This window comes from Spermophilus citellus (assembly GCF_964194105.1).
Source record: "Spermophilus citellus genome assembly, chromosome: 4".
Taxonomy (NCBI): domain Eukaryota; kingdom Metazoa; phylum Chordata; class Mammalia; order Rodentia; family Sciuridae; genus Spermophilus; species Spermophilus citellus.
In genome coordinates this window covers 103272063-103298463 of record NC_138185.1, presented here as the reverse complement: position 1 = coordinate 103298463, position 26401 = coordinate 103272063, and the positions used below count along the sequence as shown (strand labels likewise).

At 43.2% G+C, this 26401-nt stretch overlaps 1 pseudogene across 1 annotated transcript in view; it reads left to right on the top strand.

Moving 5' to 3' along the window:
• The first annotated feature begins 962 nt into the window (after positions 1–962).
• The window catches only part of LOC308648169 (mortality factor 4-like protein 1), a 30929-nt pseudogene continuing 5490 nt past the window's right edge, over positions 963–26401 (top strand). Inside the window, exons 1-4 of the transcript XR_014024410.1 lie at positions 963–1049; positions 1142–1409; positions 24569–24632; positions 25739–25825. The product of XR_014024410.1 is annotated as a mortality factor 4-like protein 1 (transcript). The remainder of the gene's footprint in view (positions 1050–1141; positions 1410–24568; positions 24633–25738; positions 25826–26401) is intronic.

The window sequence follows — 26401 nt, the reverse complement described above, 5'->3', positions numbered from 1 at the left end:
ACAGAGCTTGCAGGTCTTTGCTGAAGGGGAGGGGGACATCCGCATACAAAGGCACCCCCAGCACTTCCTTGCTCAGGTGGTCAGCAGCATCTGCCGAGGTCTGGTGAGCGGGAGAGGACGGAACCAAAGACTTCTTGAACACTCTATAGATACATGGAACCAGCCTGTGCTTCTGCCCATCAGTCTCACCTTATTTCTGAAGATAGCACTGAAGACACAAGTTAACAACCGCTGTATGCAAAAACAATAACTAGGCTTAGAGATTACTAAGAAACATCTTCAAAGCAGAAAAGTTGTGTACCTCCTAACTCCACGCTTTTCGTGATGCTGAAAGTCTTACCCCTAGAATATTAGAAATGCAGAACTGGAGCGGATCTTCAGGGTTAGGCACTCAAGTTAGAAAAAGATACAGGAAACCAACAAGGGAGCAGATGTGAACATTGGCGGGAGCAGCTGTCCTCTGTATTCAGAAGCCATCCAATGGAGCGACTCCATGGAGTCCTAGGTCCTCATGTCCTGCATCAGGATTTCACTATCAATGCTCTCAAGTTGGGACAGGAGACAGTAATGCGCCCTTCTGCCTCTGAACTTGGCATTAGTGATTCCTAAGAGTGAGAGGCGGAGGGGCAAAGAAGGCAACGAACCTGTGGCGCTTGCACACCCGCCTGGATCTGGGGGATACGGCTCACCACAGCGTTGGAGAAGGTCACCCCAGAAGAAAATCCTACTTATGGCCTGGTGCTTCTACCCGAAGGAGCCACCTCTGAGGCTTAGAAGTTAATAGCTCGTTAGGATCTCCACCCTGTGGAGAGCAGCACCTCAAGAAGCCTAGCTCTCCTGTGTTCACATGATCCTCCCTGACAGTGAATGTTGACAGATTAGAACAAAATTAGAAAGAAGTTATGAATACAAAGGGAAGAGGCAAGATGTCTCCATGGACTCCTCCACATCCAGAAGTCACGATGGTTGAAGGCCCAGCTAAAGTCGCTGCCCATCTGCACGACACACGCCTGTGTCCCAACCAGGAGGTCCCCTTCCTGGGAACCCAGGTGCCTCTGCCTGAGCCTTAAGGCCACCACACTGGCTACCGCAGGTGCATGTTTGATCTACTCCTCCAGAGTATCATTTCCGGTTTTTGCAGCCCCTACTGAAGTGCCTTGAGCTTGCATCTCCTGTAAGTATCTGTGAAAGACCAAAACAGGAGCAGGGAAGCTCTGGAGATGGGAAAGGGGCCCTTGGCCCTGACTGTGAGGTGATGGAGAGCCCTAACACAACTCCCACGTCCAGCCAGCCATTTCCTGGGTGCACAATGAGGAAGTTCAAAGCTGAGGTGGAGGAAGCTGCTCTCTGGAAACACCTGAGCATCTCGGGACCAGCAGAGGGAGGCCACCGTGCTGCGCTTGAGAAGGGTGATCTAGGGTGAGGCCTGCTGTGTCCTGTGAAATGCTTCAGCTTTATAACCACAGAGAAGAAAAACCAGTCCACATCGTGCTTATCTAACATAGGACGAGGTTTGGGTTTACAAATTATATCTTTCCAACCAAATAAGCATGGTGTCTACTATCTATAGCACTGGGGGTGGGGGACAGCAGGGACTGCAGCCACCTGGAAACTTCAAGCAGTGCCCAAGGTGGCAACCTACCAGAAGTAGCATTTCTGGACCGGTTATGTTTACCTGACCATCCCCAGTGACACGACCCAGGCCTCTGGTTGGATCTTTTATTGCCGAGAGCATCTGTGGGAATGGACTCCCGCCCTTCCCTAAGGAAATTAACAGATCTGAATATGGATGCTGCTGCTCTCACCCACTCCTTTTATTTCCGATTCTCATCTGCTCAGCACAATGCCATCCTTCTGCTCCCAGCTGCCTCAGTCAGCACTCTGCTGCTCCAGGGTCACCCTGCCTTCCCAGTCTGCCGCGCGAGTCAGGAACCGGCCCAGGGAGCAGGCAGATCACAGGGACCTGGGTGGCTCTTCCCGAATCTGCACGTCACAAGCCTCCTTTCCAAACAGCCTCTGCAGGAGGCTGAGCACCAAAGAAACAGGCTTCATTCATTATCATGCTTGACTCTGAAGCACTGACCACAGCGGTAACTGTGGCTGTTCATAAACCACCCGTGCAGTAGCCTAATCGATTCCCCAGACATATCCACCAACAGATGAGTTTTCTGACTCAAACCAGCCTTTGGAAGTTCAGAATACTAATAAATGCATGGGTGTTGCTTATGCAATAGTATAGACAGTTTTATGTAACTTTGTGTTTCTCTAAGCGACATAGGTCAACTTGAAAATGCAAAAACTTCATAGTTAAGTAACTAGAATTCATCATGAGTGTAAGCATTTCATTAATTTTACGTAGTTGGAGGACTTTTGTTTGCATGCAAACAGGCTTGGAAGAGGGCAGCACCCAGAAGCTTCACCCTGGGGTTGAGCCAGGGCTTGGCCCTTGAGCAGGAATTGGAGCCCTGGGCACTCAGAGCCACCTCTCTTCCACGCCTGCTCAAGTTGAGGTCTCCAGCAAATGCGCTCAGCAGTTACACAGAGTCTAAGAGCCTTGGGACTTCCTGAGGGAGAGTGGCTTTACTGAGATGAACAGACGTTGGAATTCCTCTCTAATGAGTACAGTTCAGTGTTTTCCACCCCAGCCACCATCACCGTAATCCAAACTCAGAACTCTTTCCCCATCCCATAAAGAGCCCTGGTGCCATTAGGCACCACCCCTAGTTTCCTCTGCCCCCTTCAGCCCCCCAGGACCTGTCATCTGTTTATTCCCCTCCAGTTTCCCTCCCTCCCTGGTATTTAGTCTCTTGCTAATATCTGACCTGTCTGCCTCTGAGGCTTGTCCCAAATCCATCTGCTTCCTGAGATCAGACCCCCTTTGTTTTTCACACGCGGTAGAGCTATTGTTGCCCATCAGGCACACTGTAGAACTTTTATTCTCTCAATCCATTTCTGAAAGGATTGTTGCTTCCATGGTGAATACGGTTGTGTCACTCATCTACTAAGATGTTTGGAATGCCCCTCGCTGCCCGGCACATGTGACCCATGATGCCCTTTCTACAGCCTTCCCTCCCTAGCGTCATCTGCAGTGTCCTCGCCCTAGCATGACCTCCCCTCTCTGAAACCTTCTGCACCCACTTCTGCTGGAGAACCTGCCTCTGCTCAGCACTTGAATGTGCTCATCCTGGAGACGCCAGCTCTGGCGCTGACAGGCTCAGGAATGTGAGCCTGTTCACCAGATCAAATGCCTGCTGCTACTGGACACTCCCTCTGGGCACTCGCACCTGTCTTCTTTGTTCTGAAAGCCCCTGGATGGCAGAGTCTTATCTTACTTGCCACGCTGAGAAAGTGTCCTTGCCTTAGCATCCACTTAATGAATATTTGTTGAACAAATATATGAATGGAAGTTAATGCTGGGTTCTGACATTGGTCCCAGAGCCCTTTCCAATCCATTTCACTGTGGATATAGAAAGTAATACCTCATCGCAACTGTACATCAAGAAAGGCAGAGCGACGGGTGTGTGTGTGGTGTGTGCATAGTGGTGAAATTACTTATACGTGCAGGCAAAATGTGAGGCCTGACAGCAGCTTCACTCACTCAGGGCACTGCAAACATGCGAAGAAGAGAGTCAGAGTTCTTGGAGTTACACATATGGAATTTGAAAATCCTCTAGGTGTGTGCTTTTGATGAGCGTAGGACTTGGAGCCTGCAGGAGAATAGAATACATGGCACAGGTGGGTGTTAGAGAGGAAAGGAGAGCCATCTTCAGAACCTGCAGCTGAAATTCTCTGACAGAGGTCACGATGAGTCAAAAATTGTCTAATTATATATCCACCCCAAACGACACGGGATTTTCCACCACATAACCACACAACACTTCCAAGCAACTGGTTAACTTGTGTTCAGTATTACATAAGATAAAGAAACTCAGAGGGTACAAGCTGCAAATAAAACGTTTAAAACATAGAGGTCTAAAGGATTTTTCTTCAAAATTTATGGAAGCACTATTTACTGAATTTATAATATGGGTCAGGGATAATTAATGGGCTTGGGTGAAAAGAGAAGAGAAGGAGGGAGAGAGGAACTTTGCTTATATTATACTTCAGAATTTACAGAGAAAAAATCGGCACACAAATAAATATCAAGAATATCACACATTATGTATTAACAATCAGGAGGACTGTGAAGACACAGCAGGAGAGCTTTCATGGGGACAGAGGAAGCTCAGGACGTCCTTTCAGGTCAGGTGGCTCTGGTGGGAGAGCTGAAGGGAAGGAGGCAGGAGTCCCATGGATATCTGGATGAAGGTATCGGGGAGGGCACAGGAGCTGGGCTGGGAGTGGGTCGAGGGTCTCAGGTGTGCCCAGGAGGCCTTGGTGGTGTGACACATCAATGCACAGGGAGGGTGGTTGAGCAGGAGGGCAGAGAGGTGCTGGGAACCCATTGTTTGGAATTCCCGTGGTGGCCATTGTCACAACCTCACTCTGAATGAGATGGGACCATCGGAGGGCTTTGCACAGAGCAGTGGTGCTAGGTCTTTCGAGGAATCACTGCAGCCTTAAGTACTTGACAGACTAGGTTGGGTATCAGGATTGGCCAAAGGAAGAGCAAGTCAAAGCTCAGGTTGGGTAGAAAGACGTGATGGGAGGGGAGGGGAGGGGATGGGGGAAAGGAAGGACAGTAGAATGAAATAGACATTATTATTATTATTGCTGTGGGTATATTCGTGACTGCATGACCAATGTGATTCTGCAACCTGTACACTCAGAAAAATGAGAAATTATACTCCATCTGATTCAAATGTATGATAAGTCAAGGTCATTGTACTGTCATGTATAACTAACTAGAACAAATAGAAATTTTTAAAAAAGAAAGAAAATCGGTAAAATTTCACTTGGTAACCAGGGAAGATCATGGCAGCTTGAACCACTGGTGGGGTCAGCGAGAAGCAGCTGGATTATGGACACATTTTGATGTTAAAACAAACAATGAAGGTGAAAACTTTGAAGATCAATTTAAAAGAAAAACAGAAGTCAACAAAACTCCAAGTTTCTTGAATTAGTACCTGGAATTGCCTTTCTCAGCATGAGAAAGACCATGGATAAACTGTTCAGGGACTTCTGGTCGGGAAATATAAAAGTGTAGGCGACAACCTGAAGGTTCTTGAAGTCCTGTGATCAGGTGACAGCAGAAAGGGACTTTGGGTAGCTACAGGTGGAAAGCCAAGTCTGACCCCAAGGGCTTCAGAAATCAAAATTGATGGTGAGGAGTGATTGTGAGAGTGCAGGGGACCCTGTAGCTCAAGAGGTCAGATGGAAACTGGAGAGGTGACAGCCACCAACCACATCAGATCATAGAAGTGGGAAACTGTGCCACGCTTGCTATAGATCCGGAAGCAAGAACTGGTTGTCCACTGGTGGCATCTGGTGGAGTCATTTGGATGCCCAGGGACTGAGGTCATAAATATGTAGGTCGTTAGTCACTGGGTTTATGTAGGCCATAGGCGATCTGAACTAGAGAAGTGTCATTACTCTTCACCTCAGGTTTTCCTTTTAATTTACAAAATGGGGGGAAACTTATCTAATAGTGTGTTTTGAAGATGATCTGAGAAGAATAAATGCTTAAGAAACCTTAAAGAAGACATGGGATGACCTAAGCTGTTGACAAGTGGCAGGCACTGTTACGTTCCCATCACACCGTCCCGAGTCCTTTACTCAACGTCGAGGTGAGTACAGGTAGAGAGAATCTTTATTATCCCCCATGAGAGCTGACAGACTCCTGCATTCGGATTCTAGCACAAGAATTCCAGATCTTACACGTAATCTAGTAACATTCGAATCTCAGCTGGATATTTCAGTGGAAGGGCTCATTTCTATTTTTATCTCACACTCTCATTCTCGCTGTCTTAGAGCCTTCTCTCAGGGCCCTCGTCTCCTCACAGAGACACCATCATCCTTCCTGTCTCCTCCCCCTGGGCCCCTGCAGAGTCTGGAGTTTGGATCTAAATTGGTGCATTTCTCAAATTGGATTAATCAATAATGAAAACCTTCTCATCATTCGATCAAAAATGATCATCTAGTTTGGTTAACAGGCAATGTAGTTTATGGTTTTGATGACTGAGCTATTTTGTGTATTTCCTTTTTTTTGGAGTAAATTTGAACAGAATATGCAAGCCTTTTAGGAAATGAAATTATGTACCTATACTCTTGATTTAAAACTGCCTTTCTAAGATGGCATAAATTAAAATAAAAGCAAAGGGCAAGTCAAATGTCACTTTTCTTCATGAAAGTTTCCTAAAATAAACGTGGAGGAATTTTTCAGAAGTGACTTGTATTTGATCCAATGTCTAACTATATTTGGTAATCTTATCATGCTTTATATTAATAGCATTTTTTTGTTTCTTGGACCACTAAGCCTCTTTTGCCATGTTACATATGAAATAATACTGTATTTATAGACTTTAGCCTATAATCATCATTTAAGATTTCACCCTGGATTTTTTTTGATCACTTCTGTAGACTCATCTCAAGTGATACTAGATAACGCACAAGACAGACAGAATAACAAATTGCTACCAAAGTGTCCAAAGGAACATACATACCATTTTTTCAGAGTATACACATATGTACACAAGTGCAATTTGTAACTAAGAAGTACTAATACCATATTAATGAGGTATCTTTAGAACATAAATAAAGACAGTGACTTGAATTACATTTATCTTGCAGCTATTTATAAAACACACTTTTTAATACTGTGCTGTCCGTGTATTTCCTTGAACTGTCCACTTTAATGGTTGGAAGTCATTGCCCAGAAGACCTAAAACATGATTTACTTTACATTTACTTTACATTTTGCAAATTTAATTTTTTTTTAAATCAGCCAAGTCATCATCATAATGTTTAGCCAAAGTTAATAATGGTCTTTATTTTATGTTGTCATTTTAGTTATTGACTTTATTAATTTAAAAGTGTTATTCGATGGACACCCACAAGCAAATTAAAGAGTTCTAATAATTTGATTGTGTAACTAAAAGCCTCTGCATGACCCAAGGAAACTACCTTCTGATTTAGGAAAATTTCAATAAATAATTCCTATATACATTATAAAGTTTTATTTCCATGCATTTTAATGTTTTATGTTAATGTTTCATTTAACATTTCACAGAGTTGGCCTACTACCCTGAAAATATCAGGTTCCATCTGTGGAGACACACACGTGTGCACATACACACGTGTGACACACACACGATACCCGTGTATGCACAGACATTGAATACAACTGTCCTACATTGGTATTCAAAAAAGCACATTTCACTTTTACCTAACAATCATATGTATTTGTGAGTACACGTGTTATAAAGTTTTGCCCATAAAACTGTAGGCAACGTTAAAATTCAGAGTGTCCTACCATCTTACTTAACCCATCCGATTCTTGTTTTATTTTCATACGGCACTGAAATGATTCTCATATTGTGAGCAGCCCCTCATTTAGCAAATTAAAATCCTTGCAGTCATGCATCTTATAAAAGGAATGCATATGGCCCCATTTTGAATAAGGAGGGAATCTCACTAAGACTTTCTATATCTGTGTCATTGAAGTCAGCAGCGGAAGCTCCTGGAGATGACTTTGAGTGACAGACAGGGGATTCCACTCGCATTTTCCTTCCCCTAGTTTGCGATGGTGGGGAGGGCGGCTGCTCACTGGCGCACCCTGGCGGCAGCTCCCGTGTGCACGTGGCTCTGCCGCTGGTCCTCAGGGAGCCCTGAGCAGGTTGCCCTGGAGACTCCATGTACCCTGCAGTGGGCGGAAGGGATGGCCCCTCACCAGGGCTGCCCCAACAAGAAGTCTGGGCAGAGCACACCTGCCTAATAGAAGAGAAGAGCTCCTCCATACCCCGAAATAGACCAAGCCAGCACCACCTCGCTGGAAGGTCCAACTCCAACCACTGTTCTTCATTTTTAGGGCACATTTTCTCCACTTAATTTTAACTGAACTCAATCATGAGTTCTGTGAAAAATCACTGCCAAGAGCTTTACTCTTCCTGTGCAGATAATTTGAAAATTCGTTTCAAAAATTTATTTCTGTCGGTGTCTCTTTACACAGGAAATCCTTGAGATGTGACCTAACAGCAAGAGCTCAGTTTAAAAGCCGGTGTTACGTCTTGTTAAGGTGCCACGCTTTGGACACCTTGATGGTCCCATGCCCGTGGGAGCCATCATTAATGGGAGCTCAACTCACTGCTAATTCAAAGCGACTTCACTTGCACCCTACTGAACAGAAGGCTTATGCCTTCCCTTTAAAGGTGGAAGACCACCGTCTCCCTTGCAAAGGAAAGCATTCTACAGAAACTCCATTTAACAGCCTTCCCCAGAATTCACATTGAATTTCCTCACTTCCTTGATCCTTCATCCTTCTGCAAATATTATACACACCCCAGAATCTACTGACTTCTCCAGGGATTTGTTCCCACACTGACAAGCCAAAAAATAACCACCACTGTCTTTGAAGCGCAACCTCCCACAGACCTCGTCTTCTTAATTGTTTCTCTAAGGTAATACTGATGAAAGGAGTTTGTCTGCTCCCCCCACTTTTTTTAAGATGTATTTTAGCATTTACTTCGTGGTAGGCACTTACATTCCCAACAAGAGAGTATTATTAATTCTTTTTACCACCAAGTGAATAGAGGCTCAGAGAAGCCATGCTATTTCCCTCATGACACACAGCTTGTAAACAGCTGAGTCAGAAACTGAGACAAAGCTCAAATGAAGGCTCCTGTATTCTCTTTACTTTACCAGATTGAGAAAGAAATAAAAATAAGATGAAATTTTCAAGATGAAAAATAATTTCCAAACTCAATCTTCCAAACTTATTTTCTACTTAATTTATTATAAACATAAGTTAATAAGTGAAAAGGTCCAACGAGGCCACATCCTGACTCTGTGCTCTTATTGTTGTGACCTTACCATCCATACAGAGCACGAATTTACTGTCCTCTTGCTCCTTAATGTGCAATGTGATTGAATACAAGGGACATTTCGGAGGCTGAGCTTCATGCTAATCATCCGTTCCATAAAGCTTTGGTTGCTATTCTTTTCTTAAACACTCAGGAAATAATGTTTAGGTTGGGATTAAAAAAGTAAAACAAAATGACGTGTATGATCCAACCGGACCTGTGCAGTGCACGTTCACCCTCCATTTAGCCATTGTAAAAGCTGGAAGTTTCTGGTGCATCTTTCTAATCACCTGCCAGGCTAAGAAAGCTGGAGAATGTGGGGTGGTTAAATGCTATGCAAATTGATGACCCTCCTTACTCATCAATTTATGTCTAGAAAATGAATTGCCCTGCTGTTTATGTCCTGTCATGGAAGAGCATTTGATTAACTTCTTTTTTCTTTATAGAGTTGACTAACAATTATTTGAAAGGTTGTACTAAAATGCAAACCTCAGGGCTGAGAAGGTAGTTCAGGGGGAGAGTGTTCACCTAGCACGCTGGAGGCCCTGGGTTCATCCCCACACCACACACAAGAGAATCGTAATGACAATAAAGATAATGTGCAGAACCCAGACGTAGCCTATGTGAAGAAGGAGCTTCCCCTGAGGCACAGTTATTTATAAGCAGTAATTGTCTGAGCCCACTGTTTCCCACCCAAGCCGATCAATGATTTAACTTTCTTCACTTTTGCAATAAGAAAATTGCAAGTGATCGTCCCACCGTGGCTTTATTTTTAATTTATCTGTAGATGCTGCATTTTGTATCACCTTGCACTTGACTTTGTGATGTTGATCTGCAAACTTGGTGGTGAGGGAGGTGCATGCTAGGGACCCTGACTGGGTTGTGGAGATTCCCAGACAGGGTGCCACAGCAGAGGCCAAGGCACTCTGTGTTTAGTTGCTTAGAGAATCATGTTATTGACCATCGTAATAAATGGATTCATTTTCATACACGTGGATATTCTCAATATTTTATGTTCCTGCAACTTTGCCCATTGAATGCATTGCCACAGGCAACCAGTATGTAGATGTGCATATCATTATTCAGCTGGGCCTTTCCAGATTACCCAGTGGCCCCATGCATGCAGCCAAGAATGTCTCACACACTTGCTTACGGCAGGTGTGCCCAGCCAGCCTGCCTGGGGCACAGGGCCTGGGGTGAGTGGTCACTTTCTCTCAGGAGGTGAGTTCCAACACGTCCAGCATGAGGGAGGAGAGCAATGAGCACAGAAGGGTGTCGAGGCAGGTGGACAGGCCAAAGCTGGTCAGCTTCCTAGAAGGGCTTCAGCTGAGAGGCTGCTCAGAGGGGCTGTGCAGAGCTGCAGTGCGGAACCTTCCATCTGAGGAAGAGAGGAACGTAGCCATTGGCTCACTCTGTCTCAGCGGATCTCTCTGCCGGGCATCTCCTGTTTGCATCCCCTGGTTCTGAGGGCTGCAAAGAGGGAGCCCAACACCGTGTACTGCAAGGGTGGAGCCTCAGCCAAGTCCCAAGTGCTGAGAGGGTCTGTGGGTGCAGGGTCTGGCCATAGCACAGGAGGCTGTGCTCAGCCCAGGGAGCTGGGCAGCTGGGTGCTTGCAGACCAGCTGGTGGCCTCTGCTCCCCCTAGAGTCTAGGAGAAGGCAGGTTGGAGGGCTGAGAGACAGGAGGGGACGTGAGAATCTGCGCCTGAGAGGCTGTAGCACTGTGGCAGGCAGCAGGTGCCAGAGTTCCTATGGGACTGTGTCCCAGGAAAGCCACTCCAAGGTCCAGAACTGTGCTCACAGGCATTGTGACCACCTGGTAATTCTCCAGCATTATTTCATGAAATTTTTAATTTTCATGGTTTTGTCCATAGAACTAGATTTTCGCATGCTTCCAGATATTCATGTTGATGTAAAAGACATTTCTAATGCAGTAGGTGTTGGAAACTCTGAAAAAAAAATCATGGAACGCACTGGGTCTCAGCACAGTGGCATTTCCCGCTGGGCCACAGAAAACAATGTGTGTGCACAGGACCTGGTGACCCAAGGCCTGCGCACGGTGGCAGCCAGAACTTGCAGCTGATCTAAGTTGGGTTGCCCCTGGTCTAAGGGTCCTCACTCGTCCTGCAACACGATGAAATGAGGGAGCCAACAGGCACCACGGCAAGCCTGGGCCTCCCACAGGCCACAGGGACAGCCAGGGACTGGCAGGGCAGCTGGAGCTGTGGAGTTCTCCCTCTCTGTGTGTGTCTCCCTCTTTCTCTGTCTCCTCTCCTCTTCTCTCTCTCTCTCTCTCTCTCTCTCTCTCTCTCTCTCTCTCTCTCTCGTCTTTTCGCAATACTGCCTTAAATACCTTCCAAGTAACACTCTCAGTACAAATCACAGCAAGAGTGAATAGAGACCGGAAGGAGACATCCGAGAGGGAGGAACCCATGAGTGAGATGGACCCCGCGTGTAAATCAGGGACCCTTTACTGTGATCCAACCCCAGGGATAAATTCTTTTGAACTTTAAGAAATTAGTCAGATTTTGAATGCATGCTGGTTATCAAATGATATTTGAGTACTGCTAGTAAATTCTTTGTGTGACATCTGATTTTTTGAGGAGTGTATTTTGTTTATTTCACTTCTGACTTCACTGGAGAATGGTTGATGAGAATCATCCACCCTCGAGGTGTGGAAAGCAATGTTTGGGAATAAGCACACACTGAGATGTGGCCACACCGTCAAGACATTCACATGTGATGGGGATTTGTGAAATGGCGATGCTGGCTGTGATTTGCTTAAATATTATAAGAAGAAGAGAAAAATGGTAATCAATAGTCAATGTTTATGGTTGGGTGCTGGTATTTTATATAGATTTGAAATTTACTTATATCAAAATTTCTTTAAAAATATCAAAAAGTTCTTTTCCTTAATTCACACCCTGGTTCCATTTCAAAAAGTTGTGTGTGTGTGTGTGTGTGTGTGGTAGGTGTGTGTAGCATGTGTGTGAGATGTGGGGTATGCATGGTGTAAGTGTGTACGTGTGTGTGGTAGGTATTATGTGAATGAGTGGATCTGTCTGGTACATCCACAGTGACATAAAACAGAACTATCAGGACACTCAACAACAAATCAAATAAAACTCTAGAATTTCACCCAGATAGTTTTTACTTCTGAAAAAAAAAAACTGGAGAGAAATTCTACTCCTTGAGGGTGGCCTTTCAACTGGCTACGATTCTGCTTTTAGGTACTGCTTTAGCAGCACCTGGGACAGGTTTCGCCTCCTAAGGATAACCAGCAATCCTTCTTTCAAGGCAGGGACTTGTACTTATTGATGATACAGTCAATAACTCATCAAATCAATATTTGAATTCCTTATTTCAAGAAGCATACAATCTAGAAAGAGTAAGAACACCTATTTTTTTTTTTATAAAATAGGTTGTACCTTGCCGTTTCTCAGGGAATTGAAGATAAAAAATGCTTGGAGCTCAAATCCCTTATATTAAATGGCAGAATATATTTGTGTATTTACATATACCTAGATCCTATATATTGTAGTCACCTCTAGGGTAGTCACAACACTTGAATTCTGCTCTAACTAGCTGTTGGACTGCGTTGTTTAATGACAAGAGAGAAGCGTCTGCACATGTTCAGTATGGAGCCAAGCTTCTTCCCGAATTCTCTCCTTCCAGGCTTGGCTGCATCTGCAGAGGAGACAGAGAAGGCCTGCTGCCCTGGGCAGGGTCTGATGGCCCACAGAGTGTCCCACAAGTGTCTTGCTATTGGCTCCACTTCAGAAGGTGTTCAGACAAAGAATTATTTGAACTGCTTTCAAAAACAGCAAAGAATGGCTTTCAGAAATGGCAACTAGAAAGAAATAAGAAATGAAGGACGGACGGGAGAGAAAGGAATGATGAGGCGCGTCAAGGAGTAAATGTGCGATCTTGTTTGCAGAAACCACCGCTGTGTGCTTTGTGATTCTATCTATCCATCCCTCCATCATCTATCCATCATCCACCTGTCGCTGTTCTGTCACCGAGCTCTAGTGTAGGTAGGCATTGCACAGGGTCTTACTCTAAGGAATACTGGCCAGGTTCCGTTGGACACCCTTACCACTTTCCAAAGACCCTTGTACTTATGTTATAGTCCATGACCATGAGCACATGTGGCTTGCAGCACTGACAGAGCCTGTGGCCCATGGGCCACAGCTGTGACCAAAGAATGAACTCTACCACTTTTAACCTCTGATCTGAATTTTAATTTGGACTGTCTATCATCTGGCTTATTATGTAATTTATGATTTATTAATACAAAATGAAAAAAATATGGGGATGATGGGAGAGACGAGTTGCTTTTAACAGTCACCTTACTTACTTTTGAATTATATCTGAATTCTTAATGCCTTGATATATAAATTCATCCTTATTTGGTTAATCTATAGTACTATATTATAATATATCCAGCAGACTGAACCTAGTATATGCACAGTGTACTACTGACATGGAGGCATAATGAGACTCACTGGGTTAACCCACTGAACCTCTTTCCACAAGGGTCATGTTTCCTCTTTCATCCCTTTACTTTCCTCCTCCCCCTCCTCCTCTCCCTCCCCCTCCCCCCTCCTCCTCCTCTCTCCCTTTGCTCTTCCCTCCCTCATCTCTCTCTGTCTTGGAAATCTGCCTTGGTATTTAGAACTCAGAGCACCCCCTGGTGCCCTTCTTCCCTTGTCTTAGGAGGCTTTCCCCTGCCTGCAGATCTTGAGATCTCCTTGCTTTCTCTGTGCACTAGAACTTTAAAAACTCAGGCTGAAATAAGAGTAAGAGTTGTGAATGAGCAAATGTTAGGCCCAAGTCAACTGACAACACACAAGCTCCTTGACTCTCACTCTGAAAACAGGATCCGGGCTTGTAATATGTGACAGTCATCTAATATTTTGGAATTGACAAGTGACCTATTTTCTTCTATCAAAGCTATTATTTCTCCAGAATGAATTATTAAATATAGGTTTTATTTTAAACTCGAATTAAAGTGCAGATCAATTTAGATCTGCTGGATGTGGAGCCTCTCGCTGGAGCCGCGCCATGAGATAGAGCTTCGGCATTTGTCTAGCGCCATCTGCTGCCCAAGTCGAGCAGGAGCAGGCCTCTCGTCCCTGTGATTCAAAGCAGGCCCCTGCACAGGAGCTTGGGCTGTTTACTGCAGCATGTGATTGGAAAGGAAGAGAGATTAGGCGAAGGAAGGCTGGAAAAGCCAGGTAACAAAAACCCTTAGGTAGAGCTGGGAAATTAAGATAGACACAGGCACTTGCACATACTCCAGTAAATGACCATAAACATTGAGGTCAGAGACCCCTAGGCAATAGCGGGGTGCATGCACACCCACACCTGACACCCATGTAAACAATCTTAAATAATTACCATAGTCATTCAATCAGTAATCAATCAACTACAGGCTTTTCAACAACTCCAAGAATTTACTTCATTAATAAAGGATGCTACTTTTTATATTTTTTTTCTGAAGACAATTTTTCTTAGGAGAACAAGGAATAAAAAGAATTTTAGTGAAAAGGGGGAAAAAATAGCCATGCAGATCCCTTAGCACATCATATAATGATTGGAACAAAAGTAAAGTAAGCTCCGCGTGGTCTGAACAATGGCAAAATTAGGGAATACAAATGGCTTCAGATCTCTTCCCCTGCTGGGTAATAACATGAATTTAACTATGCAGGCCACTTTTAGAACTCAGTCTTCCACTCATCTGTTACTATGGTAGGATCTGACCCTTCACGACAAGAGAATTCATATATTGCAATCATTGCTTCTTCAAAAGAGAGTCGAACTCATGAGTAATACATTTCACCTAGAATCTGTGAAAGTGGTTGTGCAAAATTTATACCTCCCTGAAACTCAGAGCAAATTGTCAGAAAGCACAAGTGGTCTGCTTTTGTAAAGATATTAACTGCATGCTGATTACAAATCTTTACTAATTTTTTCACTTGGTTCTTTGAGTTAGATTTCTTTTAGTTAGACTGTGTTTAAAATTTAAACAAATCAGCATATTTCAATACCTCCTCAATTTTAACTATACAGGGATGTTTATTCTTGCAATATTCGAATTTTTAACTTAGCAAACAAGGTGACAATTGGTTATTTAGAAGTCCAATAAGAAAGCTCGTATTTCAAGCTAGTATATATTTACATGGTTTTTCCTGTGTTATTTTCCAAGATGGCAATTGTGACCTCTTTCCTGGGGCCGGCTGCACCAGTTTACATTTGGAGTCATTTCTCAGTTTTATAGGAGTGTCTTATTTATCTTCTTGGACCTAAATGAGTTCAAGTAATAGAAGGCAAGAATAGAAAGCTGTAGGAAGCCTGGGGGTGAGAATGGATAAGAAGGCAAAGACACTTCGATATGAGAAGGCTCGCCCTCTCCCAGTTCACACATGCCACACATTACATAACCTCATGAAAACGCGATAGGAATACAATAAATTCCAAACAGAAAGTGCTTCTGCTCAACAAAACCAAATCGTTCTCTTTATTTAGTGACTGGTTTTTAAGAGTTCCATGTTCCAAGTTCACAATGTCGTGACTGGGGTTTACATAGGATGACATTCTTCTTGCATCTTCTTATTTATAATGCCACTTGCTTGACACTCAAAGGTCTGTCTGCCATCAAAGGCCATGGCAGAGAAAGAAATGGAGCTGAATGAAATTGCAACTAAACCCAAAGAGATCAACAAGAGTCCAGCCTGTGGCCAGGGCCTGACTTTCATAAGACCTATAAGATCTGTGTGCCATAAAATTATATGGTAGTGAATCCTATGGTAATTTCTATGGTAATTCTTTAGATTAAATTTTTGCTGACCATAAGAAACTGCACTAAAGCAATAAGGGGGAGCATCACAGTAGGCTCTTCAAAGGAGAACCAGACTGGCAATGTGCTTACCCTTAAAGGGGCGCAGATCTGGCTCAGGGAGATACAAGCCTAAAAACCTGGTGGCTCAAATCTTGTGACTAACAGATTCATTTTCTTTTCCTCAAGTGAAAATGTTTAAACAGCTCATGTTTCTGAGCGAGGGAACAAGGCGCACTGTGAGCACGTACTAAAGCATTTCACTGGAAAGGAGCTCCTTCCTACCTGGGGAGCTGCGGACGTGTGCGTACACACCAGGGTCCCCAGGTCCTGCTCCAGACTAACGCCTCTCTTGTCCATCATGGAGAACGCACCACCCCACTCTAAGGGCAAAAACCCTGCAGCCCGCTGCCCTCATCTGTTACCGGTCATTCTCCCTGTGCTGTGCCCTGTGCTGTGCTTTGGTTTTCCTCAAGAACAGAGTCTGAGAAATGATTGGAGAGTGAGTCGATTATTCTGGAGATGATTCCAAGGAACATTAGGAAGAAAGTTCAAGATGTGGCGAGCGAGGAACAGGAGGGAGGGACAGGAGAAAAGCAGTCGTGCATGACCAGGTCACTTCCTCCTGAGGACTCGGGGACACGCAAGACACATGAGGGGTGTCGCACAGGAGGGGAGCCCAAGGCCAAAACTCTAGTCTAAGACCACAAATGTCTTCCACATTCTAGAAATGTAGGCCTAGGGATTGTATCCTGTGTGTCCTCCTGTCCTTTGGGAAAAGTCAGGTACAGGGGAATGGGACAGAATCACTACCTCTTGACAATATTATCCCACTGACCTTTCAGGGCCAGTGCTATGGATTTAACCCGGGGTCCTCCACCACTGAGCCTGCACCCCAGCCATTTTGGTCTTGGTTTTAGGGTAGGGTCTCACTAAGTTGCCCATGCTGGCCTTGAACTTGTGGTCCTCCTGTCTTGGCCTCCCGAGTCACTGGAGGTTGTACATGTCTTAAAAAACCCCTTAAACAATCATCATAGAAATGATGTGGGATACAGAGAGACGGCATTGCTATCATCAGTTCGTGGATCAAGGAGAATACTGTCCAGTAAAGAGGGCACTGGAAGGGAGGCCGGCACTGTGGAGTGACACAGGGCAGAAACCGGGGTTTAGGAGGTCAGAGAAGTGCACCTGGCAACATTTTTAAAGGAACCTGCATATTTTCCTGAGGTCCATATTCTATATTCTACCCATTTTAAAAGCTGAGATGGCACTCAGCGGCATCTTCCCTTAGGACACACCCACAGTGAATTCCTCGGCTTTAAGGTCATAGCGTGGACTTATGTCGCCAGCAAGAAGCTGGCAATCAGCTCAGGGCAGGAGTTATTAATATATGTCCCCGAACCCTGTGGGATGAGAAGGCCTGAGGCAGACATGAGAGAGTGATGGTGTCCCGACGGGAAGAGTCGGGAGGGAGGGGCGAGAGCAGGCTGTGGCAGGGAGAGAAAGCCAGCGGCAGGCAAGCGGGCGGGAGAGCGGATCTCGGGGTTCAGGGAGTGTGCTGGACACTGTGGACACTCAGCAGCGGCTACAAACGAGAAGTCATGTGAATTGTGTGTTTTGGAAAAACAACTGTGGTGGGTGGAGACGGGTGGGCAGCCGTCAGGAGCATCCCTGGGAAGAGACCGGTGCTCCTCTCCGAAGCCACAGGGAGATGATCACAGGAAAGGGGCTCAGGACGTGTGTGGAGATGTGACGGCAAGACTCAGAGGGAATGGCCCGGGAGGAGGAGAACGGGGGTCAGGAAAGACGCAAAGACCTCAGGCGGGGATCTGGCTGCCCCTGGTGGGATTCAGAGATGTCAAGAGCATCTGGACAAGGTTTGAAGCACTGAGATGAGATTATTTGGAACTCATGGTTAATATCAGGCACGGAAATACTCAAATGGCATTTTTTAAACAAGGAAATAAATACAATTTCCAGGGTGAGTTTATAAAAATAAGAACAAAATATTGGAAAAATGCCAAACCTCCATAAGCAATGTTGTTTAAAGGACCACCATTGGAAAACCTGAGATCAACTGGCCAAGAGAGGCCCGGAGAATCAAGGAGAATACTGTCCAGTGAAGAGGGCACTGGGAAGGGAGGCTGGCACTGTGGAGTGACACAGGGCAGAAACCAGGGGGTTAGGAGGCCAGAGAAGTGCGTCTAACAAATCACACTTGCTTCAAAATATCACAATGTACCCGATACACCCACACACTTTTTAATTGTCAATTGCAATAAATAAACACAACAATTAGGAAATCACTTAGGCCTCCCAGAATTCTGTCTTCCATCTCAGGAACTAACAACCTGACCTCATTTCTTTATTGAGGTTCACTTCCTTTGATTAAAGAGTAGCATTACATTGTAATCACCTAAACACTGGTTTATTGGGGGCTTTGAAACCATCTCCCCCTTTTGCTCTGGATTTCCTTCTCGGCCGTGCTGATCTGGTTAAGATCTCAGAACTGTGCTGCCTCCTGCTTGTTCATGGTGCAATGGGCTCCCCTGGGCCGCAGTGGATTCCAGTTCCAGGAGAGAGGTAAGGAAGAGCACACCACTGCGTCCTCCCGAAGGTCCACAAAGGATGAGACAAAGAGGAGGTGGCCTGGGACCTCGCCCACACACGGACTCCAATTGGCTGCAGCCAAGGGAGTCCAGTGCGTATTGAAGTTGGAGCACATGAGCCACGTGTTTGTTTCAGGGACAGAGACAGGAGACTATGGGGTGGGCAGGTCAGTGTTGAGGAGCCCTTAGTCACGTCTGCGTTGCTGATACTGCTGCCTGAAGAGAGCACTTTGGGGGCCCTGCTTATCCCAGGAACTCTCTGGCACAGAACCATCGCCTTTAAATGCCACCTTTCTTCTCAGCCCCAGCCTCCGAAATCCTCCTTATTAAATAGACACATCTCCTGTGTTCCCGAAGCTCACACGGCCTATATTAGGTTTTAGATTTACTTACTTTGAAGTGTTCTAGCACAGTAACTGGAAATGAGATGGAAAGTCTCCTTTCTCCTGTGCCCGAGGTGGGCATTGTGTGCTCGGTACAGACCCCGCGTGTATACATGCAGAGATAACTTGAAGCCAGTCTTTTGTCTTCAATGCATTACTCTCTTTGTGCATTTCTTTTCTGTACACAGAGTAAAATTCCAGGTTTTTCTTTTTCCTGCCACTCTGGTCACCAAGGGCCCTGACTAAAGCTGCTCCCTATTATTTCACAAGACTCTGCAGAGAGACAACTCCAGCAATGCTGCACCCCCGATTTGCCGTCTTTGGACTCATCAAGCACCCACAGTGAGCCAGGCCCATCTGGAGCCTCACGGAAACCAGAGGAAGCCCCTCCTGCTCTCTGTCCACCACCAAAGTTCCCCACTCTCAGGAATCAGCTACCAACTCAGCCTGGAGGCTCTGGTTACCGCCACAGACCACCCTCCTGCCCCTTCAAGGGCCTGTCGGCACCTGGTCCAGGTCTGCTCCCGCCTCACCTGCAGCTCTAGCTAGTTCCCCGGCGGCTGCATGGCCTGTGCCTCGCCCACAGGACAAGGTCCATCTCCACCCTTCTCACTGGGCTGTCCATGCATGTGTCTCCCCAAGATCCCCTTTCCAGACTGCGCCCCACAAGGGGACAGGGACGACACCTGCTTTGCCTTTGAATGCATAGTGACTAACATGCTCTAGAAATTCAACAGCCACTCAATGGGCAAGCAACTGACAAGTGGTTGAATGAGTGGTCTATGCCACTCTGCCTGCCCATCTGTCTGTCTGCCTGTCTGTCCGCCTATATAGCCTCCCTAATCTCACGAGGCTCCTGCCTACAGTGGCTGCCTCCCTGAGGTCAGAAACTAGATGTTATATTATTATTTTTAATCCTGATCATCCCTATCTTATTTTATAAGCTCATGTTTAAGTGCTGTATTGTATTTGGCAAATGACAAAATCTCCCTGCAAATGTTTAAGTAAGTATTTTAAGATCTTCCGACCTCACCCCTCTGACGTCTAGAGCAAGAAGCACACAGCAGCCCGCTCCTCACCACACCACTCATCACACCGCTGGCCTTTCCCGGCACTCTGTTCCCTAACCTGCTGGAGTGAGTTCATTCACAGCCTGGGATTAAAAGCCAAGGTATTTAAGCAACATTTTCTTGTTTTATTTTTCAATGATTTTTATGAAGAAGAAGAAAAGTGGTGCTGGGTCATGTAATGAAGAGAACATGACATTGGGGTCAGCCAGCCTGGAACTGAACCTCAGTCCTGCAATTGTTGGCAGGGATGTGGGGAAAATGGTGTCACTAGTACATTGCTGGTGGAATTGCAAATTGGTGCAACCACTATGGAAAGCAGTATGGAGATTCCTCAGAAAACTTGGAATAGAAACACCATTTGACCCAGCTATCCTACTCCTCAGCTTAGACCCAAAGGACTTAAAATCAGCACACTATAGTGACGCAGCCACATCAATGTTTATAGCAGCTCAGTTCACAATAGCTGAGCTATGGAACCAACCTAGGTGCCCTTCAGCAGATGAATGGATAAAGAAATTGTGGTACATATACACAATGGAATATTAATCAGCCATAAAAAAGAATGAAATTAAAGCATTTGCTGATAAATGAATGGAACTGAGAATATCATGCTAAGTGAAAGAAGCCAGGCCCAATATACCAAAGGCTGAATGTTCTCTCTAACATGTGGATGCTAATCCATAACAAGAGAGGGTAGAGAGGGGAAGTATAGAAATTCATTGAATTAGACAAAGAAATAAAGAGAAGGGAAGGGGGGAATAGAAAAGACAGTAGGATGAATCAGACTTAACTTTTCTATGCTCACATATGAATACATGACCAGTATAACTCCACATTGTGGGTTTTTAAAATTTTTATATTTTTGTAGTTGTACATGGACAGAATGCCTTTATTTGTTTATTTTTAGATGGTGCTAAGGATTGAACCCAGTGCCTCACACATGCTAGGCAGGTGCTCTGCCACAGAGCTACAGCCCCAGCTATAAAATTCACCATTACAAATGGTGGTTGTCAGTGTATTCTGATGCAAACCATCACCACCCTCCAATTCTGGACATTACTATCACTCCTAAAATAAATCCCCATAACCACAATGCCAATCCCCTTATTCCTCATCAACCAGCCCTGAACAACCAATAATATTTATTTTCTGTTTCTCTGAATTTGTCAATTATGGGCATTTTATAAATGCAATCACAACATACCTTGTGACTGGCTTCTCTCACTTAGCATAGTGTTTTCAAGGTTAATTCATGTTGTGCCAGGTATCAGTACTTATCTTTATTGTAGGACCATTTCCCACTGTGTGGAGATACTGCATGCTGTCGATTCATTCATTGGTTGATGGTAATGTCAACATGAACATTTGAAACATTCTAGAATCACTTGCTAGATTTTGTGTAGAGATTTGTTTTAAGTTCTCTTGGGTCTATACCTAGGAGTGGAATTTCTGGGTCATAAGACAACCTTATGTTTAGCACTTTTTAGAAAGTCCAAAGACATGGCAGTGTTGTACATTCCCCAGAACCACTGGAAGAGGCTTCCCCTTCCTTTGATCCTCTGAAATGCTTATTGTGGTCCCTGTGTTTGACAACAGAGATCACAGTGACCCCAAATGGCATGTCCTATGGCTCTGCTTTGTACTTCCCTGACGGCCGATGGTGCGGGCCATCTTCTCAAACGCTTGTGGGCCACTTGTTTATCCTGTTGGCACAATATCTATTCAGATCCTTCACTCATTTTAAAAGATTTTTTAAAATTCCTGAGCTGAAAGAGTTTTTAAATATGTTCTAGATGCAAGTAATGTGTCAGTGGCAAGATTCGCTCATCCTATCCCATTCTGATTGTCGTCTCTGCACTTCCCCAACCGAGTCCCTTGATGCACATTTTTAGTTTCAATGAAGTCCAGTTCGTTTGTATTATTTTTTTGGCTTGCGATTTTTCTGTCTTATCTAAACCCCTAAAAAGAGCAAACAGCATGGTCTTCCCAATTGTGGCAGCTCTAATGCTTTTGTCTTCTCACCACAGTGCTGCAATGCTCAGCCCTTATGTTTAGGTCTGAGCCGTTTTGAGTGAATTTCACACGCTGCGTTGGGCTGGGTTCTAGCTTTGTCGCTGTGTGGGTGATGTCTAGTTGTTGCAGCACTTTTTTTGATAAAAGTTCACTGAGGTCTTGGTCAAGTATCAACTGACCCTAAATGTAAGGATTTACTTTTAGACCCTCATTTTCCTGCCTGGAACCCAGGACTACACTGAATCAGGCAGCCCTGTCTTGACTCTAGCTAGGCGGGAAGGTTTGGAGTATGTTTCTGGCAATTTTGCTCCCTCATTGGAGAAGGTTTGAGTCTTCCGGGAAATTGCATTTCCACATTAATTCCTCAATTGGCCAGCTAATATTTTCAAAGAAGCCAGCTGACATTTCCGTAGGTACTGCATTAAAGCTGCAGCTCCACTGGATTTTCTTCTTAACTATATCGATTCTTCTGACTCAAAAACTTGAATTTTATTTCATTTATTTGGGCCTTCTTTAACTTTATTAAATAAGATTTTGTACTTTTCAGAGTATAATTTGAAACTTCTTTAGTTTAGGTAAAAGTACTGCTGGGTTTTTTTCTGTTTTTTTTTTTTTTTTTTTTAATCTACTGGAAATGAAGCTCTCTTCTTAATAATGATTTCAGATTCTGAGTGTAGAGTCATAAAACTGGCTTTTGTCCTTTATCTGGTAACTTGAAAGCCCTGACTTGATTTTCGGCTCTAATAAGTTTTTTAATTGGATTCCTCAGCATTTCCATATCCAGGGGTGGATCAGCAGTTGGAGATAGTCTTGGTTCTTTATCCACCTGGATGCCTTTTTGTTTCTACATTTCCCTCCCTCGTGGGCTGCTAAAACCTTGTGCATGTTCTTGAATAGAAGAAGCAGGAGTGCCCCTCCTGGTCCTGCTCCTCATCCCAGGGGGAGCAGCTCAGTCTGCCAACGTTGGGTGCTGGGTCAACGGGCAGCTTTCCTACATGCCCCTCAGCAGGTTGGGGAGGCTCCCCTGCTCCTGTTTGGCTGCGTGTTCTTATAATAAAGAGTGGCTGGGTTTGGCCAATGCTTTCTCTGCGTTGTTGAGATGACAGTACAGCTCTAGTCCTTTATCACATTGGTGCAGTCACAATCATGCACTACATGAGGATGTTCTGGTCAGTGCTAGACTGTATTCACAGCAGTGGCCCCACGTGACCCTGCCTAGACCTGCTGTTGCCAGCTCAGCTTGTGCGAGTACATGCTATAATGTTTCTGCAACACAAAATCACTAATCAACAAACTAAAACAAAAAAAATCACTAATGACACATCACATTTCTCAGAATGCATTGCCATCATTAAATGACATATGATGCTTTATATGTATGTGTATATATTATATTATATGTATATATATATATATATCATATGCAATTTTTATTATACATACATAAAACTTTTAATGTTTTTCTGGATTTGTCTTGCTAGTGTTTTCTTGAAGAATTTTACATCTGTGTTTGTAAGAAATATTGATCTGTAGATTTCTATGTGATGCCTTTTTACTTTATTGGCATCAAATTTATAGTGAACTCATGAGTTGGGAAGTGTTTGGAAGAGTGTGGAGCATTAATTTTTTTATTTGTTCTTTTTAGTTATAAATGATAGTAGAATGTATTTTGAAGTACTAGTATTAATTCATCTTTAAGTGTTTGCTAAAATTGAACAGTGAAACTATTGAGGCCTTGACTTTTCATTGTAAGTAGATATTTCTATTACTAATCACAATGCAGTACATGCTATAGGTTCATTCAGATTTTATATTTCTTCATAAATCATTTTTGTCTTTTTAATATTTTGTTCATTTGTTTTAAGTTATCTAATTTGTATAAAGATATTACACATCTTTATATCTAAAATATAGATACTTTTAGAATATTTTAATTTTTGTAAAGCTGTTAATAGGATTCTATCATTTCTGATTTAAATAAATTTAAACGTTCCATTCTTATTAGAAAGTGATTCTAAAGATTTTTTAAAATTTGTTACCTTCAAAGAATCAGCATTTGTTTTTCTAGTTTTCTATTATTTGTTAATTTTCTTTCCTTTATTTTATTAATTTCTGATCCATTTTTATTATTCCTATCCTGGTGCCAATTTGGAGTTTAGTTTGCTTTTCTGTCTCAAGTGTCTTAAGGTGTAAGTTTAGGTGGTTGGGTATCAATAGTATACCCAGCTCTCTGTGTCCTTGCACAATCAGATTTAGCTATATTCCCTAAGTTTTGGTATGCTTTGTCTTCATTTGCATTCATTTGAGAGTATTTCATAATTTCCTGTATGACTTCTTCTCTGTCTTATTATTTTTTTGGTGTTCATTGTTTAATTTCTACACACTGAGCTTCAAATTTCTGGGCTTCAATTTGATTACACTGTTTGGAGAGCACATTTGACCAATTTTAATCTATTAAATTAGTGAATGCCTTTTTATAGGGTTAAAAGCTTTTAGGGTTTATCTAGGAGCACATTGTAGTATTTCTCCTGTTTGAAATTATCAAGGCTTGCTTTTAGAGTTTATCCTAGAGAATATTTCATCTACAAGTAAGAAAAAATGTATTGTTATTTTTGCTAGTCTAGATCTACAGATGATTTTGTTAGGTGTGGATGCTTTATGTTATTCATGTCTTCTAATTCCTTACTCATCTTTTGCAGAGTTTTTTTTTTTTCCTATTCCTGAAGGAGCTCCCTCAGTACACCACCCCCTCCTGACCTCTAGGTAAATGCATGTTTTAAAGTTTTCTCTAGGAATGGTGTTGAGGATTGCTTTTTATTTATTTTTCCTTTGGCTATATTCTATAAGAGGTCAGAGGTGGGAAATTGTTAAAGACATTGCTTTGAGAACACACCTAATTGTGTCACTAAAGGAGCTCCATCAGCAGGAGAAAAGGCTCACTTTGTTCAAAAAGTTCATCATTCCCTAAGAAATATTGTCCTTAAATGAACACCAGCAGAAGTGCCAGAATGCCTTGTCAACATTATAATAGAGTGATTCTATTCTACCTTTTAGTGTTTAAATAAATCCTCTGGTCAGCCTTGGAAATTTGTGTATTCATATGTGAGTGAATGAAAAATAGAGTGGTATAATCTGATAAATCAGTGTAATACTTTAATGTACAAACTTACTTGAGTAATCTAGATGGTGAGTGTTGGTAGAGTTTCTAATGTGTTTCTGACATACTGTGTTTGTTTTTTGTCAGGGATACTGAAGTATTTTGCATGCATTCTCATAATAACCCTATGAGATATAGGTACTTAATATCTAATTATCCCCCGTTTTACAGGTGGTGAAAATAAGTCAGAGAGCTGTGTAATTTAGTTATTACACATAAGTAACAAGATAATTGATTTTAGGGTTTTTTTGTTTGTTTCTTTGTTTAGGTCAATTTATTATGAACTTTTTTTTTTTTTTTTTTTTTTGGGTGCTGGGGATTGAATACAGGGTTTTGTGCATGGTAGACAAGCACTCTACTGAGCTGTATCCCCAGCACCTATTATGAACTTCTGTTTCATCTTTGGCAGTTGAAAAATTTTAAGATATTTTCGTTCCATAGGCTAATTGCTTAGACAGTCTTTAGCTATTTCTAAAACTGATTTGAATAATCTTTTAAATTTGGAATGCTGCTTCTCAGAATATGAAGTTTTCCTTCTTTACAAAACAACTTTAAATAGATTTTCATTTTAGTTGAGAATGGATTTGTAGTACCATTTCCCATTATTTCAGAAATCCAAGGGCTTGCCTCTTGGATCTTTAAAAATTAATTGGAGGATAGAGTCTGAATCATCATGAAAATGTTTTTGAATAATATTTTTATTCCTTTTCAGTTGGGATGAATGGGTTTCAGAGAGCAGAGTGCTCAAGTACGTGGACACCAATCTGCAGAAACAGCGAGAACTCCAAAAAGCCAATCAGTAAGTTTGTTTTGAGAAATGAATATAGAAGTGAAATGTCTGTAAATTAGATTTGGGACAAAGAATGAGCAATGGGAATCAATGTTGGCTGCCTGCCTGCCTATAAAATGATTATTGGTACGTGTCAGTGGTTGTGCTATGCCTTTGACTTCAAGTAATCAGACAAGCCTTTTCTAGGTAAAGGAAATAGCAACCTATCATTGTTTGCATCTGTCTTTAGAGGTTGGTTGAAAACACAGCTGCATGTAGTTGGGAATTGCTATAGGTATAAACTCATTGTTAAAACTACAGTAAGACTACTGTCTTACCTCTTGAGCTCTGTGGAAGGCACAGTTGGTGGGGGAAACGAGGTATTCCTGTTATTACACATCTCTGGGAACAGGGCAGAAGGGACTCTTTCAGACTATGTGTGTATGGTCTGTAAGATAATTGTTCTCATTTACATTTTTTTTAAAAGAAAATTTTAAAATATTTATTTATTTTTTTTAGTTTTTGGTGGACCAACATCTTTATTTTTTATTTGTATGTAGTGCTGAGGATCGAACCAGTGCCCTGCGCATGCCAGGCCAGTGTGCT